The sequence below is a fragment of the Coregonus lavaretus genome, assembly GCF_964263955.1.
Source record: "Coregonus lavaretus genome assembly, chromosome: 3".
Lineage (NCBI taxonomy): Eukaryota > Metazoa > Chordata > Actinopteri > Salmoniformes > Salmonidae > Coregonus > Coregonus lavaretus.
Genome location: NC_139990.1, coordinates 47,400,928 through 47,418,709, shown reverse-complemented (window position 1 = coordinate 47,418,709; position 17,782 = coordinate 47,400,928).

Sequence of the window (17,782 nt, the reverse complement as noted above, 5' to 3'; positions counted from 1 at the left end):
CTCTAAATCATCCAGGTTTCTCTGGCATGGCTGTTTATTTGGGGTGTCTAAAATGACATGTCAGGGAAAACTAGCAGTACAGGGTCATTTCAGTCTGTGTTTTGTGAAGGAGTGCAGGGAACTAAACAAGCTGAAGAGCCCACTTGGGTTGCTGGAAAAGTGTTACAATGTACTCTGAAATACTGACTCTACCATGTGAACACAACTATATGAGAGAGGATACATCAGTGGAGGCTGCTGAGGGGAGGACGGCTCATAATAATGGCTGAAATGGAGTGTAATGGCTGGAATGGAATGGAATGGAATGGAATGGCTGGAATGGAGTGTAATGGAACAGAAAGGAATCAACCATCAATACAGTCATCTATGCTAATAGGACACATTGTTCATTAGCAGGTGTCATATGAAAAACTCCACCATTCTTCATGTGACTCCTTGATCTACAATGACACAATACAAGAAAAAAGCCCATGAAACTAGTAAACATTATGGAAAATTAAGGTTAGTACTCAGACATGCTGTAACCAGAAACAGCTGTTACAATTCTCCCCCTAACCTCTGACCGTCTAATGGCCTAACTGGAAGACAGCTGTTTGTTTTTTCTTCAGAAGTGGATCAACACAGGAGGAAGTGGAGCACTATTGGCCAACGGAGGAGGGCGGAGAAGGGTTTGTTGTTGCGGACTGACTCCCTTGTTTTTGTAGAGTCAGCCCACTCAAAATGTGACTGTGAGTTTCTGATGCCCTGGGCGACTGTCTGGGGGGGGACAGGATGACCCAGATAGTGAACTGTATGCACAGTGTAACATAACAATAAGTTTGGTCCTTTAAGGAGAGGACAAGTAATGTCATGATACAGTATGTCAAACATCTCACTCACAACGTTGAGTCTGATGGTAAATCAGATTTCTTCACAGACATGCTATGAAGTGGCCAATCTGACTTCCTCTTCCCCTCTCTCACTTCCTCTGGAAACCATCAGAATGCAGACCATTCAGAACCACCTGACTGTGTCATACCTATCCTCTGTTTTTGGTGTCCACGTTGCATTTATCACAAGAAAGTGACTTTGACTCATATCTTCCTGAGGTTATTCTTAGGAAGCTAATAGCAGATGTAGCTCAGTGAAATTGTTTCGTTTAACACCCCTGAGCAGCAATCAGTCTGATTCAGCAAATCATTTTCAGGAAACAGCAGTAGCTCGGAGCTATCAAATAATGTGTTTTAACCTTAGAAAAATACTGTACAGGTGGTTGAACACAGAATAGCCCTACAGGCTGATGTTGGATTTACGGGTCCATCAATCTTGCCAGCGTTGGCTAATTCTGTGGAGAATGGACTCGCAGTGGTAGTAAAATATGAGTTTTTTATTGCCACCGCAATACAGAGCTATGACCTTGGTATGGCTGAAGATAGAGGTACATTCTGTAAGGTTTGTGATGACGTCTTTTGTACATTGTGGTTCTGAGAAGCTTCCTCACATGACTCACACCAGCACTTAACCTGAACTGAGCAACACACTACCATTAGACCACCATAACTATTTGTAACCGTTGTATTTATAGCCATTACACATTCATAGCCACTTGATGCTTTGGTATTGTTTAAAGCCAGAGATATGGATAAAGCAGCTTAAATTGATCATCCTGTTGTTATAGGAAATGTCCTGCATAGCAGGAAATGCAAACTTGTAGTGAATTCAAGGTTTAAAAGGCTTCTAAAGTTTGTAATTTCCACTTAAAAATGTCAGACTTGATTTGCCAACGAAAAATGTATCAACACAAATATATCCATTAATTATAATCCACACAATAATTCAAATTTCATGTGCTGCAGGATTATTTTCCTGCTGTGAGTAACTGATCAGATTCAGATCCTAGCTTTAAGGTCAATCATTTTGTATAACATAGTAAAGAAAATGACTTGCATTTTAATCCATTAATCATAATAATCCTAATCTAAATAAATCGCCAGCTCAAACACAAATGGCATTCCTCAACCAAATAGACCCCAAAGCTGGTTTTAAGCAACACTTGCATGTGAGAGCCTGACCCATGACCCATTTCAGACCTTTCCTTTGGCCTTCCATTGGGTAATGAAATTATCAGTTGCGTGGCGCCTGTGGATCAACCTTCTCTCAACATCTGTTTGAGGCCTCGCATTAAGATTAGAGTGAATTAGAAGACTTCAATCAGATTTCACATCTCAGAATCGCTGGGCATCTATCTACGCATCACTGGCTGGAGGGTTTATTTCATTCTCATTTTGGAAGGGCAGGGGGTGGGGCTTGATGAAGATCCTGATACTTAACTTACCCTACTGATTTACCAGTAAGATCAAATCTATTGACAGAGCAGTGAATGGAGGGCCAGGGATTTTACCAGTCTAATCCCATTGGCAGTATCCTGATCTGGACTACCAAAATCCCAGGCCAAGGAACCAAACCTTTCCCCCCACCCCCATGTTGAGTCCCCAGTCACACCAGCCCCCATGTTGAGTCCCCAGTCACATCAATACTATGTTGAGTCCCCAGTCACACCAGTCCTATGTTGAGTCCCCAGTCACACCAGCCCCCATGTTGAGTCCCCAGTCACACCAGCCCCCATCCCATTCCCCTGGCCTCCCGTCTGTCATGTCCCAGCCTCACTGCCCTATATTGCTGGTTTATAAACCCAGGCCATCTGCGCCCCTGTCTAGCGCCCACAAAAACGACTCTTGCTATGCATGGGCCCTAATCTCTCCCTTTCCCACCTAATCCAGTCCACAGGATCCAGTGGTGGAGCAGCTCAATGTCCTCCCACTAAGACACATACCAAGTTGGCTAACTTAGTCAGCCTGGCCTCATAGACTAGATCGTGGACTTCAGGAAACACCAGAGGGAGTAACCCCCTATCCACATCGACGGGACAGCAGTGGAGAAGGTAGAAAGTTTTAAGTTCCTCGGCGTACATATCACTGACAAACTGAAATGGTCCACCCACACAGACAGGCGCAACAGCGTCTCTTCAACCTCAGGAGGCTGAAGAAATTTGGCCTGTCACCTAAAACCCTCACAAACTTTTACAGATGCACAATTGAGAGCATCCTGTTGGGCTGTATCACCGCCTGGTATGGCAACTGCACCACCCACAACCGCAGGGCACTCCAGAGGATGGTGCTGTCTTCACAACGCATCACTGGGGGCAAACTACCTGTCCTCCAGGACACCTACAGCACCCGATGTCACAGGAAGGCCAAAAATAAAATCAAGGACAACTACCACCCGAGCCACTGCCTGTTCACCCCGCTATCATCCAGAAGGCGAGGTAAGTACAGGTGCATCAAAGCTGGGACCGAGAGACTGAAAAACAGCTTCTATCCCAAGGCCATCAGACAGTTAAACAGCCATCACTAGCACAGAGAGGCTGCTGCCTACATACAGACTTGAAAATCACTGGCCACTTTAATAAAGGGAACACTAGTCACTTTAATAATGCAACTTTAATAATGTTTAAATATCTTGCATTACCCATCTCATATGTATGTATTGTATTCTATACTATCTTAATGTTTACATATCTTGCATTACCAATCTCATATGTATATACTGTATTCTATACTATCTATTGCATCTTAGCCTATGCCACTCTGATAATGACATTGCTCATCCATATATTTATATATTCTTATTCCATTCCTTAGGATTAGGTATTTGTTGTGGAACTGTTAGATATTACTTGATAGATATTGCTGCACTGTCGGAACTAGAAGCACAAGCATTTCACTACACTCGCAATAACATCTGCTAACCATGTGTACGTGACTAATACATTTGATTTGATTTGATTTTGTTTGATTATGTTTGGTATGGTGACAGATGACTAGTTAAGGCAAAAACGCGAAGGTGCGAGTTCGAATCTCATCATGGACAACTTTTCAACTACATAAAACCTTTTAGCTACTTTGCAACTACTTAGCATGTTAGCTAACACTTCCCCTAACCCCAACCCTAACCTTAACCCTTATAGCTAACCCTTCCCCTAACCCTAACCTTAACCATTTAACCTTACTCCTAAGCTTAACCCTAAGCTTAACCCTAACCTTAACCCTAACCCCTAACCCTAACCCCTAGCTTAGCTAACATTAGCCAGCTAGCTAACGTTAGCCACCTAGCCATCTAGCTCAAATTCGTAAGATATTGTACATTTTGTAAATTTTTAACATATTGTAGGTTTTGCGAATTCGTAACATATAATACGAATTGTAATTCATAACATATCATACGAAATGGGGGATGGACATCCACAAATGAATACATACCATACGAAACGTAACATATCATACTAAATGGGGTGTCTCGGATTTACATACAGAATAATACGGAATGCTCTGAGACCAGGTTGACCTAGTGTATGGTCCAATTTATAACACTTGTTGGAGCAATCAGTAAATGAGCAAAGTTCCATGCTTCCACGAGTCTATTCAACTCAGTACTTTCTGAGTAGAATATTACAAAACAGCTTTAGAATCAGCGTCTGACTGAGCACCATATAGCACTACTCTGCAAAATGTTTACAAATTGAATGCGTTGTAACCTAGTCCAACAGTTGAAGCATGGAAGTGCAGACTGCCTACATTTGAAGTTAGTTAGAGGTAACAGGTTTAAAACATGTTTTGATGTACTACAACATAGTTAAGTATTTTGTTTGAGTTCTCCAGTCTTGTAGCTAACACATGTTCTCTGTGATAAGACCCAGACAACCTTTCAATCTTCTTATCGCAAAGGATTTGATTTCAAGCCCATGAGGATGTAGACAAAATATTTAGGTTATTTTTGTGTCAGAAATAATCATGAAAAAAGGCTAAGCATAGATAAAACCAGTGTTCATCTTAAGGCTTTGGATAAAAACAAATATTTGATTGATAATGCTTCACTTTTAAGAGACATGTGTCTGTTGCTAATAAAGATATTTACTATGCCATCACACAAGCTTTGTGTTCACATCTGTTCTTCCAGGAGTGTTTACCTGTTGGCCACAGCTGAAGTTTGTGGTAGTTAAAGATGCAGTCCGGGATCTTAAGCATTTACAAATTCGTAACATATCATACGAAATGGATGACGTAGTACACAATTGTGCAACATCTGAGACCCGTTTTGGCTCATGAGCACTACTTTCAAAACTACTGGCTGAAATGATACAGAACCTTTGGAGCATCACTTTAAGGCTTTATTGAGTTCTGAGGAAATCCAGTCAGTGAGATGACCTTTACAGTTTTTCTCAATTGCTAAAACACTAAAACCCATTGGCTGAACAAAGTTCTCAGTTGCCTGGACTCATTTATCTAATTATGCAGTCTGTTGTCAATACCTTAAACCATTTCACATGGTAAAACACAATTTGCAGATCTCACTTAGACTTTTCAGCAAAACTCTAAACACGTTCTCATTCTCAAAACACATTCTGCACTCTAATGCACATGTCATCCATACCGGTAAACACAAGTGGCAACAATCAAATACAAATAGAGAACACATGTCATTGACTGAACACAACCACTCAAAATTGATTTAACCTGTTTCAAATTATGTGACACAACCAATATAAGGCAGTTCAGAGAGCAAACAGGTTGTTGAAGGTGGGAAGGAGAAAGTCTGACAATGGAAAGAAGAAACAATGTGAGAGGACGAGGACGAGTGCGTATGTGAGGTGGGCGATGAAGAGGCAGAGGAGGAGGAGGGCAAGAAAGAGGAAGAGGAGGACGAAGAGGAAGACAAAGAGTGGAAATATCTGATGAAATTCGACCAATAGTCATAGACCATGTTCTTGTCCATGGACTGACAATGAGGGAAGCAGGACTTAGAGTGCAACCCAATTTGAGCCGATGTTCTGTGTCCACCATAGTAAGGACATTCAGAGAAGAGAACAGGTACAGTATACTACTGTATTTTTGTAATTGCAAATTTACTGTACTACACTATATGCAGCTGGTTCAATAGACATTTGTAAAGTTAATCACTGTATGTATTGTACTGCATGAATATGTTTTGTAACTGCACAACTACTTTTTGTAGAATTGCAAGGCTGCCATATGCAGGTGGAAGGACAGCTATATTCATTCGGGAGCAAGAGGCCGTTATAGTTGGCATGGTCCTTCAAGATAATGCAATACGACTCAGAGAAATCCAGGAACGAGTGATACAAGACAACACACACTTCCAGGGAATCGACAGTGTGAGCATTTCCACAATTGACCGTGTCCTCCATCGTAACAGGATGCGAATGAAACAAGTATTCAGAGTACCTTTTGAACGCAACTCACCAAGGGTGAAAGAACTGGGAGTTCAGTATGTGCAAGTAAGTGTACATTCAGAAACATCAATGGGCAGTTTATGAACTTCTACCTCCCTCCATACTCACCTTTCCTGAATCCGATTGAGGAGTTTATCTCCTCTTGGAGATGGAAAGTGTATGATAGACAACCCTACACCAGAGTAAATCTGCTGCAAGCCATGGATTTAGCCTGTGGTGATATATGTGAGGAATCATGTCAGGGCTGGATACGGCACACAAGAGGCTTCTTCCCCCGTTGCCTCAGGAGGGACAATATTGCTTGTGATGTCGACGAAGTGCTCTGGCCTGACCCAACCCAAAGACAAGAAGTAGCACATTGATCACATGTTTACTCCTTTGATTTTTGTCCCTTTTAGTATTGTATACTGTAGTACAGTGCATTGTAGGCTGTATACTGTACAATGGACAAATTGTATGGCCCTGAACATTGGGCTTTCCATTTGTTAACAGTACTGACTGCTCAATAGATTTTGACTGGTTGCAGGTTCATATCAACAAAGTATAAGAATTACATTATCACAGAGACAAAGGACAAGTTTGTGAGATGCAGGGTACAGTACTGTAAAAATAGGGGTACAAGGAGGAGGAAGAACAAAAAATGTTGAGCTACTATGATAGAACATGTTTTCGTTCATCAAAAGACAATGATGGAAAAATATGAAATTTGTTTTGAGATTAAAAATGTACTTCTCCCTGAGAGCTGTATGTTTTGAACAATGTATTTTCTATTTTTCGGTGTATTGTTTACTGACTGCTTGAGAGTGTATATCATTTTGATCACTTTGTTTATGATTTGAGAGCAGTGTTTGATTTTGAACACAAGTAAAACTGTTTTGAGGCGAATGTTTCATTTTGCAAGAGGAGTCAGAGGTTTTGTAAATAGTGCTTGAAGATGAGGTTTTGTGTTTAATGTTTTCAGGAAATTGAGCAAGGTTTCAGAAATTGTGTTTTAGCAATTGAGAAAAACTGTAATACCACCCTAGCTAACCAGTGCTCTCCATTCTCTGTGCTGTGTAAAGAAGGGCCACAGTTTTAAGTTGCCTGCAGCCATGGTCCTTCAAGACAATCAGCCTCGATTGGCCTTCAAAGATACACAAAAATAAACATGTGCACGCACGCACACACACACACACACACACACACACACACACACACACACACACACACACACACACACACACTTGACAAGGTGAAGAGTGATCTCTATTTATAGGGATGACCTTTTGAGAAACAACAATCAGCGTCTGAAGGTGAACACTTGATGTAAGGGCTCTGATCTTATCAGTGGGGGAGGATGGCAGAGGCATTTGGGGGTGAAGGGGGTTGTGATTAGTCCTTGAAGGAGAGAGAGGGAGCGAGAGAGGGGAGAGAGAGAGGGGGAGAGAGAAAGAGGGAGAGAGAGGGGGAGAGAGAAAGAGAGGAGAGAGAGAGAGAGCGAGAGAGAGAGAGAGAGCGAGAGAGAGAGAGAGAGAGAGAGAGAGAGAGAGAGAGAGAGAGAGACAGAGAGAGAGAGAGAGAGAGAGAGAGAGAGAGAGCGAGAGAGAGAGAGGGAGAGAGAGAGGGGGGGGGGGGGGGGGAGGAAGAGAGAGAGAGAGAGAGAGAGAGAGAGAGAGAGAGTGAGGGGATTGACATGCTTTCACATTAGCCATAGGGCTGTGTATGTGTTGGAGTGGGTTGGGTAGTTTATTGATCAGTATTATGGACCTAATCATTGATTAATTATCTACAGGCATGTGATAAAGATAGGGGAGAGTGAGAGACACAGGGAGAGTGAGAGAAACAGGGAGAGTGAGAGAAACAGGGAGAGTGAGAGAAACAGGGAGAGTGAGAAACACAGGGAGAGTGAGAGAAACAGGGAGAGTGAGAGAAACAGGGAGAGTGAGAGACACAGGGAGAGTGAGAGAAACAGGGAAAGTGAGAGACACAGGGAGAGTGAGAGACACAGGGAGAGTGAGAGAAACAGGGAGAGTGAGAGAAACAGGGTGAGTGAGAGACACAGGGAGAGTGAGAGAAACAGGGAGAGTGAGAGACACAGGGAGAGTGAGAGAAACAGGGAGAGTGAGAGAAACAGGGAGAGTGAGAGACACAGGGAGAGTGAGAGACACAGGGAGAGTGAGAGACACAGGGAGAGTGAGAGAAACAGGGAGAGTGAGAGAAACAGGGAGAGTGAGAGAATCAGGGAGAGTGAGCGACAGAGGAGAAAGTGGCTTTGGTCCAACAAAAGGCTACATTCTGTTGTAAACTAGAGCATTAGACCATTCACTCACTGGTCTACACACACACACACACACACCACACATACACACACACACACACAATGCCTCCTTTGGACCCTGTGAAGTGAGGTCATGCTCTGGTCTATAAGCTGATTTCCGGTGTAGTTGCGCAAGAGCCTTGTGTTATACCGGGCCAGGGGTGCATTTTAACACTACTGCTGGGTGGGATTAGCAGGAGTCATGCTGCTGGGACTATTCTGTGATTACTCCATCCTATTCCTGGACGGATTTCCTTTTTTCATCAACCATGATAAGAGATTGTGAGAGGAGACTGCGGGAGAAAGAGATAGGGGGAATCTTGAGACAGTAGACCCGCTACCCTCTGTCTCTTTCTGCTCAGACAGACAGAGAGAACCGTCTGTGCAGTGAATAGTGAGAGTCTGTCCTGAGAAAGAACAAGGAGAGAAGGAAAGTCTACACTTGACAGGTTCATCACACGTCCAGCTGTAACCAGATCTACACAAAAATATAAATGCAACATGTAAAGTGTTGGTCCCATGTTCCATGAGCTGAAAACAAAGATCCCAGAAATGTTCCATACTCACAAATGTGTTTGCATCCCTGTTAGTGAGCATTTCTTCTTTGCCAAGATAATCCATCCACCTGACAGGTGTGGCATATCAAGAAGCTGATTAAACAGCATGATCATAACACAGGTGCACCTTGTGCTGGGGCAATAAAAGGCCACTATAAAATGTGCAGTTTTGTCACACAACACAATGCCACAGATGTCTCAAGTTTTGAGGGAGTGTGCAATTGGCATGCTGACTGCAGGAATGTCCACCAGAGCTGTTTGCCAGAGAATTTTATGTTAACTTCTCTACCAATGTCGTTTTAGAGAATTTGGCAGTATGTCCAACTGGCCTCACAACCGCAGACCATGTGTAACCACTCCAGCCCAGGACCTCCACATCCGGCTTCTTCACCTGCTGGATCGTCTGAGACCAGCCACCCGGACAGCTGATGAAACTGTAGGTTTGCACAACCGAAGAGTTTCTGCGCAAACTGTCAGAAACCGTCTCAGGGAAGCTCATCTGCGTGCTCGTCATCCTCACCAACTGACACCAGGGTCTTGACCTGACTGCAGTTCGGCGTCATAACCGACTTCAGTGGGCAAATGCACACCTTCGATGGCCACTGGCACGCTGGAGAAGTGTGCTATTCACGGATCAATCCCGGTTTCAACTGTACCGGGCAGATGGCAGACAGCGTGCATGGCGTCATGTGGGCGAGCGGTTTGCTGATATCAACGTTGTGAACAGAGTGCCCCATTGTGGCGGTGGGGTTATGGTATGGGCAGGCATAAGTTACGGACAACGAACACAGTTGCATTTTATCGATGGCAATTTAAATGAACAGAGATACCGGGACGAGATCATGAGGCCCATTGTCGTGCCATTCATCCGCCACCATCACCTCATTTTTCAGCATGATAATGCATGGCCCCATGTCGCAATGATCTGTACACAATTCCTGGAAGCTGAAAATGTCCCAGTTCTTCCATGACCTGCATACTCACCAGACATGTCACCCATTCAGCATGTTTGGGATGCTCTGGATCGCCATGTACGACAGCGTGTTCCAGTTACCGCCAATATCCAGCAAATTCACACAGCCATTGAAGAGGAGTGGGACAACATTCCACAGGCCACAATCAATAGCCTGATCAACGCTATGCGAAGGAGATGTGTTGCGCTGCATGAGGCAAATGATGGTCACACCAGATACTGACTGGTTTTCTGATCCACGCCGCTACTTTTTTTTAAGGTACTGTATCTGTGAACAACAGATGCATATCTGTATTCCCAGTCATGTGAAATCCAGAGATTAGGGCCTAATGAATTTATTTCAATTGACAGATTTCCTTATATGAAATGTAACTCTGTAAAATCTTTGAAATTGTTGCATGTTGCATTAATATTTTTGTTAAGTGTATTTACATGTGTTGTTAACCCCTAAAATACACACAGTCATATTGACTGACCACTTTAATGAAGCAAACATGCTGACAAATCTTTGGAGATATTATTTACATGGTTTGGTGTCAATTCAGTAGTGACTCAGTTTAATTAAAATATTTGTTTTAGGGGGAAATTAAAATAATGGTGTTCCCTTCCGTGTTCCCTGGCTGTAGTGACATGCCTGGGTTAGCAAGAGGAGGACTGAGGCCAACCAATGAACAGATAATTGAACTTGGCTGTTAAATAGTATTGTAATGAGGTGTAATCATGACCCTTTTTTTCACTACTAACCTCTAGCCTTTCTATTCATAAAGTCCCAGACCCAGACATCCAGGGGCATTGAATCCTTGTTTAGCTCTCCAGCCAAGCCCTCACCACATCCCACCACACAGCTATCTACACCTAATCCCTCCTAATGGTAACAACAACAAATCACAGAGACAAAAGTACTGACTACATGTCTTTCAGTCCAAATGTTTCCCAAATCTGTGTTACGTGTGACTCAGAACTCGAGCCGCTTAACAATGTTTGATACTGCTTAATACCTCAAAATACAGGGCACTGTGCTTTGGTTGTTGGACATGTTGATAAAGACAGAAATTGTACCAAGGAAACAAAGAATAGCAATTTTGTATAAAGGTTGCCCTGAGATAACATAAGAGAAAAGATGTCCATGCCATAGAACATTGCCAATGTTGCTGGAGAAAATATTCTCAGATATTCTTGGAAACCTAAGAGGGTGTCATGGGCCTCTCACTCCACCGGGTTACCACCTTAATTTTCTTCCACTCTGCTCACCACTCTCTCTACTCAGCCTAACTAGCTCCACCTGTCCCTGCTCTGCTCTGCTCTAATTACTCTGCCAGCTGCGCTGCATTACCCACTACCTCTCCCAGTATTTAAGGCCCTGTCTTTCAGCTCTCCGGTGTCAGATCGTCTGCAAAGCTCACACCCGGAACCTGTTTGCTCGCGCTTCTGGCTCACCCTGGTTTTGTGACCCCGGACCTGCCTGTTTTTTGGATACTCTTCTGCCTCAGGAGATCCAGACCTGCTTCTGCCATTACGACTCCTGACTACTCTTCAATCCCGGTAACTCTGACCAGCCTTCTGCCTTGCTACTACGTATTTTGGATTTCCCTTGAACTGTACTGCTGCCTGGTTTCATTCCGCCCTGTTGTGTCTGTGTCTCCCCCCCCCAGGACTTCTGGACCACCCACCACCGGCTTCATAGGACGCATCGCTGCCACTGGGGGGGGCACAGACCCAGCGCATTGGACGGGATCCCTGTTACCCCTGGAGCCTTCATTCACTCCCTACTTCCCTTTTCCCTTAAGTTTAATAAACTTTCTGGTGTGACGCAATTGTGGTCCTCTGGTCGTCTGTCTGAACCGTGACAGTACGATCTGACCATTATGGACTCAGCGCACACTTTCCCCGACATGGAAACCGATGAGCATGAGCAGCAGTTCCAGCAGCAGCAACAACAACTCGCCATGATCATTCAACTCCTCACCAACCTTACCCCAGCCAGTCTGCCCACCAGCCCAGCCCCCGAGTTACCTGCCCCGGTCATTGCAGCCGCTGCTCCGGAACCCAAGATTGGAAACCCCGAGCGGTTCAACGGCGATTCAACCCAGGTCCGGCCATTCCTGACTAGCTGCCGACTTCAGTTCTCCTTGCAGCCAAGGACCTTCGCCACGGAGGGGGCTAAAGTTGGGTATGCCATCACTCACCTGACGGGCCGAGCTCGACTCTGGGGAACAGCAGAGTTCGAACGTCAAACCCCCGCATGTGCAACCTTCGACCTGTTTGCTGAGGAGATGCTGAAGGTGTTTGACCTGGATTCACCCACCGCAGAGGCGTCTCGTGAACTGTTCAGTATTCGACAAGGCAGACGTACAGTCGCAGACCATTCCATCGACTTCCGAACCCTGGCTAGACGAAGTTCTTGGAACACACCATCGTTGGTGGACGCGTTCTTCCATAGTTTGGCTGACTATATCAAGGACGAGTTGGTCTCCCATGAACTGCCTTCCACTCTTGATGAAGCCATCGCACTGACTGTCAGGATCGACAGAAGGATACAGACCCGTCGTCGTGAGAGGGGGCGCCAAGGTCCACCTACTACCGGCATTCGGAGAGATCCGACTGGGCTCCTGTCATCTACTGCCACTCACCCAGGTCAGCTTGATCAGTCTGAGCCTATGGAGATTGGGCGAGCCTTCCTCACTCCTGCAGAGCGCCAGCGCCGCTTCACCTCAAACCTCTGCCTCTATTGTGGAGGTGAGGGACATCGTGTGGTAACCTGCCCTTTAAAGGGCCGAAGCTCACCGGGCATAGGGGGAGTCCGGTTGAGTTCAATGACCATCCAGTCCTCCGACCGCAAACCCCTGCTGCAAGTTCACCTCCGCCTCTCTGACTCAACTCACACCCTGGCTGCTCTGGTGGATTCTGGCGCCGAAGCCAACATAATGGACATCAAGCTGGCACGCCAACTGGGACTGGAGAACCTCCGTTTGACACCTCCTATTCCTGCCCGGGCACTGGACGGACACTTACTCGGATCGGTCACTCATGTCACGGCCCCGGTCTCGATGGGTCTGTCCGGAAACCATCAAGAAACTATCCAGTTTCACCTGCTCCCCTCTCCAGGCCAACCCCTCATCCTGGGTTACCCATGGCTCCGCCGGCACAACCCTCAGCTCGACTGGGTGACCGGGGTGATCAGGGAGTGGGGAGAGGACTGCCACCGAACCTGCCTGCTTGCTGCCGCACTACCCCCTCGGCCAGTACCTACTAACTCCGCTCCTGACCTCTCCAATGTCCCAGAATGCTACCATGGTCTCAGAGAGGTGTTTAACAAAGCAAGAGCCACATCTCTGCCCCCTCACCGACCGTACGACTGTGCCATCGACCTCCTCCCTGGAACAGCTCCTCCAAAGGGTCGTCTTTATTCGTTGTCTGCTCCTGAAAGAAAGTCCATGGAGGACTACATCAATGGCTCTCTGTCCGCAGGATTAATCCGTTCATCTTCATCTCCTGCTGGTGCTGGCTTCTTCTTTGTGGGGAAGAAGGACGGATCTCTTCGCCCCTGCATCGACTACAGGGGACTCAACGACATCACAGTGAAAAACCGTTACCCTCTGCCTCTGCTCACCTCTGCTTTTGAGTTGCTCCAGGGAGCCACTGTTTTTACCAAGTTGGATCTCAGAAACGCTTACCACCTAGTGCGGATCCGGGAGGGAGATGAATGGAAAACCGCATTCAATACACCAACAGGCCACTACGAGTATCTGGTTATGCCTTTTGGCCTCACCAATGCTCCTGCTGTGTTCCAGGCTCTAGTGAATGATGTACTGCGGGACATGTTAAACAAGTTTGTCTTCGTTTACCTGGATGACATCTTAATCTACTCCAGAAACCTGTCTGAACACACCCGCCATGTCCAGCAAGTCCTTCATCGTCTTCTGGAGAATTCCCTCTACGCCAAGGCAGAGAAATGTGAGTTTCACGTCAAGACAGTGGCCTTCCTGGGGTACATAGTGGCAGAGGGAAGTATCCAAATGGATCCTGCCAAAGTATCAGCAGTCACTTCATGGCCTGTTCCGGAGAACAGAAAGAAGCTGCAACAGTTTCTGGGGTTTGCTAACTTCTATAGGAAGTTTATCCGGAACTACAGTACCGTTGCTGCCCCTCTCACTGCTCTAACCAGCACCAAGCAACCCTTCACCTGGACCCCAGCAGCCGACAAAGCCTTCAGTACCCTCAAGGTGAGGTTCACCTCCGCTCCCATCCTCCAGATGCCTGATGTGGACCGGCAATTCATTGTGGAGGTGGACGCCTCGGATGTGGGAGTTGGTGCTGTGATTTCTCAGTGGGCTGCGGAGGATAGGAAGCTCCATCCCTGTGCCTTTTTCTCACGTCGGTTGTCCCCCTCTGAGTGCAATTACGACATAGGGAACCGTGAGCTGCTGGCTGTGAAGCTTGCCTTGGAGGAGTGGCGTCACTGGCTGGAGGGGTCCACCATTCCATTTCTCGTTTGGACCGATCATAAGAACTTGGAGTACATCCGCACGGCCAAACGGTTGAACTCCAGGCAGTCCCGCTGGGCCCTGTTCTTCACCAGGTTTAATTTCACTCTGTCATACCGGCCTGGATCACGCAACACCAAGCCAGACGCCCTCTCCCGTCAATTCCAGAAGGATGACACCCCCTCCAAGGACCCTGTGTCGATTCTGCCAAGTCCCTGCATCGTTGCAGCTCTGACCTGGGCTGTTGAGGAACAGGTGCTGGAGGCTCTCCGTAACCAGCCAGGTCCCAGCACTTGCCCAGCTGACCGCCTTTTTGTCCCCGAAGACCTGAGGTCCCAGGTCGTTCAGTGGGGACATGACTCCCGCCTAGCTTGTCACCCTGGCTCCACCCGCACTTACAACCTGCTCGCCCAGAGGTTCTGGTGGCCCTCTCTGAGGAAGGATGTACGGGAATTCGTCCAAGCCTGCCCCATCTGCAACCAACACAAGTCGTCCTGCCAGCCCCCAGCCGGATTGCTGCAGCCCCTGCCTGTGCCCAGACGTCCCTGGTCTCACATCGCCCTTGACTTTGTCACGGGGCTGCCCCCTTCAAGTGGCATGACCGTCATTCTCACCATCGTTGACCGTTTCAGCAAGATGGCACACTTCATTCCCCTCCCCAAGCTCCCAACCGCCAAGGAGACCGCCCAGGTGGTCCTGGAACACGTCTTCCGGATCCACGGACTGCCAAAGGATGTAGTTTCTGACCGTGGTCCACAATTCTCCTCCGCTTTTTGGAAGGAGTTCTGTCACCTGCTGGGAGCCACAGTCAGTCTGACTTCCGGATTCCATCCCCAATCCAATGGGCAGTCAGAGCGGGCTAATCAGGAGCTCGAGAAGGCACTGCGATGCATGACTTCACGCAACCCCCACTCCTGGTCGCAGCAATTGACATGGGTGGAGTACGCACACAATTCTCTGACCTGCTCTGCCATCGGTATGTCCCCTTTCCAATGTGTTTATGGATACCAGCCTCCTCTATTTGCCAGCCAGGAAGAGGAGGTTACTTGCCCATCTGCACTTGCTTTTGCCCGTCGATGTCGCCGCACCTGGTCACAAGCCCGAGCCACACTCCTCAGATCCGTTGCCAGCTACACTACCGGGGCCAACCGTCGGAGAATTCCTGCTCCCACCTACCATGTTGGTCAAAGGGTGTGGTTGTCATCGAAGAACCTGCCACTCAGGGTGGAGTCGCAGAAGCTGGCACCTCGGTTCATTGGCCCATTCCCTATCATAAGAGTGATTAGCCCAACTGCTGTCCGGCTCCAACTGCCTAATTCCCTGAGGGTGCACCCCACTTTCCATGTGTCTAAGATTAAGCCCATCCATGAGAGTCCGCTGGTCCCTGCTGCGCCTGGTCCTCCTCCTCCACGGCTCGTCGATGGTGGTCTGGTTTACACCGTCCGCCGCCTGCTTCGGTCCAGACGGAGGGGTAGGGGTCTCCAGTACCTCATTGACTGGGAGGGCTATGGACCTGAGGAGAGGACCTGGGTGCCAGCTAGTCGGATTGTGGATAGGACTCTCATCACCGCTTTCCACCAACGGCATCCTGATCAACCTGCAATCCGTAGGGGCCGCCCCAGAGGGGTCCCTAACCGTCCGGCCCGCTCGGCTTCCTGTCCTGTGCCTGATCCTGTCTCGGGACCTGTCCCATCTCCCGACCACGGCCCTCCGGCTTCCTCCGAGGATGAGGACGTTCACTCGGACCGTTCGGAGGAGTTCTAGCCCTCCTCCGGCTCCCCTCCTCCCGCCCGGCGTGGTGTTGCTCTTGGGACTTCTGGGGCCGTCCCTTGGGGGGGGGGTTCTGTCATGGGCCTCTCACTCCACCGGGTTACCACCTTTAATTTTCTTCCACTCTGCTCACCACTCTCTCTACTCAGCCTAACTAGCTCCACCTGTCCCTGCTCTGCTCTGCTCTAATTACTCTGCCAGCTGCGCTGCATTACCCACTACCTCTCCCAGTATTTAAGGCCCTGTCTTTCAGCTCTCCGGTGTCAGATCGTCTGCAAAGCTCACACCCGGAACCTGTTTGCTCGCGCTTCTGGCTCACCCTGGTTTTGTGACCCCGGACCTGCCTGTTTTTTGGATACTCTTCTGCCTCAGGAGATCCAGACCTGCTTCTGCCATTACGACTCCTGACTACTCTTCAATCCCGGTAACTCTGACCAGCCTTCTGCCTTGCTACTACGTATTTTGGATTTCCCTTGAACTGTACTGCTGCCTGGTTTCATTCCGCCCTGTTGTGTCTGTGTCTCCCCCCCCCAGGACTTCTGGACCACCCACCACCGGCTTCATAGGACGCATCGCTGCCACTGGGGGGGGCACAGACCCAGCGCATTGGACGGGATCCCTGTTACCCCTGGAGCCTTCATTCACTCCCTACTTCCCTTTTCCCTTAAGTTTAATAAACTTTCTGGTGTGACGCAATTGTGGTCCTCTGGTCGTCTGTCTGAACCGTGACAGTGGGTCACCAAAGGTTGGAAACAACAAGTGGCCATTTTGTTTTTGATGAGACAGACTATTACGTCACAGGTACAATATTTTCCACCCTATAGCCCAGACCTAGATTTTATCTTCGTATAATTTTCTAGTCTATTTATATTTTTTTGTGAGATCTTAAGGGTCATTTGAATATCATGACATAGTTAAAGATGCACTCCAGGATCTTAAACACAACAAATTTGTAACATATAGTATAGTACGAATTGGATTCGTAACATATCATACGAATTGCACAGGATGTAACACATACGAAATGGATGACTTAGTACACTATTTGATGACATAGTACACAAAAAACGGGGACCACTTTTGGCTCGTGAGCACCACTTCCGGCTGAAATTATACAAAAGTTTGAGAGTGCATCTTTAATTTTCTAGACATCACTTAACTTGTAGCCTAACACCCCCTCCCATACACCCCCACTTTCTACAGCCTGTAATTTCCATATGAGTGTCTCGCACACGAAACTCGTGCCTTCATTCTTTATTTTCTATGATGACATCAAGACTTGGTAGGCCTACAGCTTGGGCTTTAGATAGATGGAGCCGTCGAGTTACAGAGCCGGGGAGCAGCCTATCCAGTCCCCAGCTGCAAGGTCTGTAATAACCGAAGTCTCGGAGAAGAGAGGAGAGCGAGAGGGAC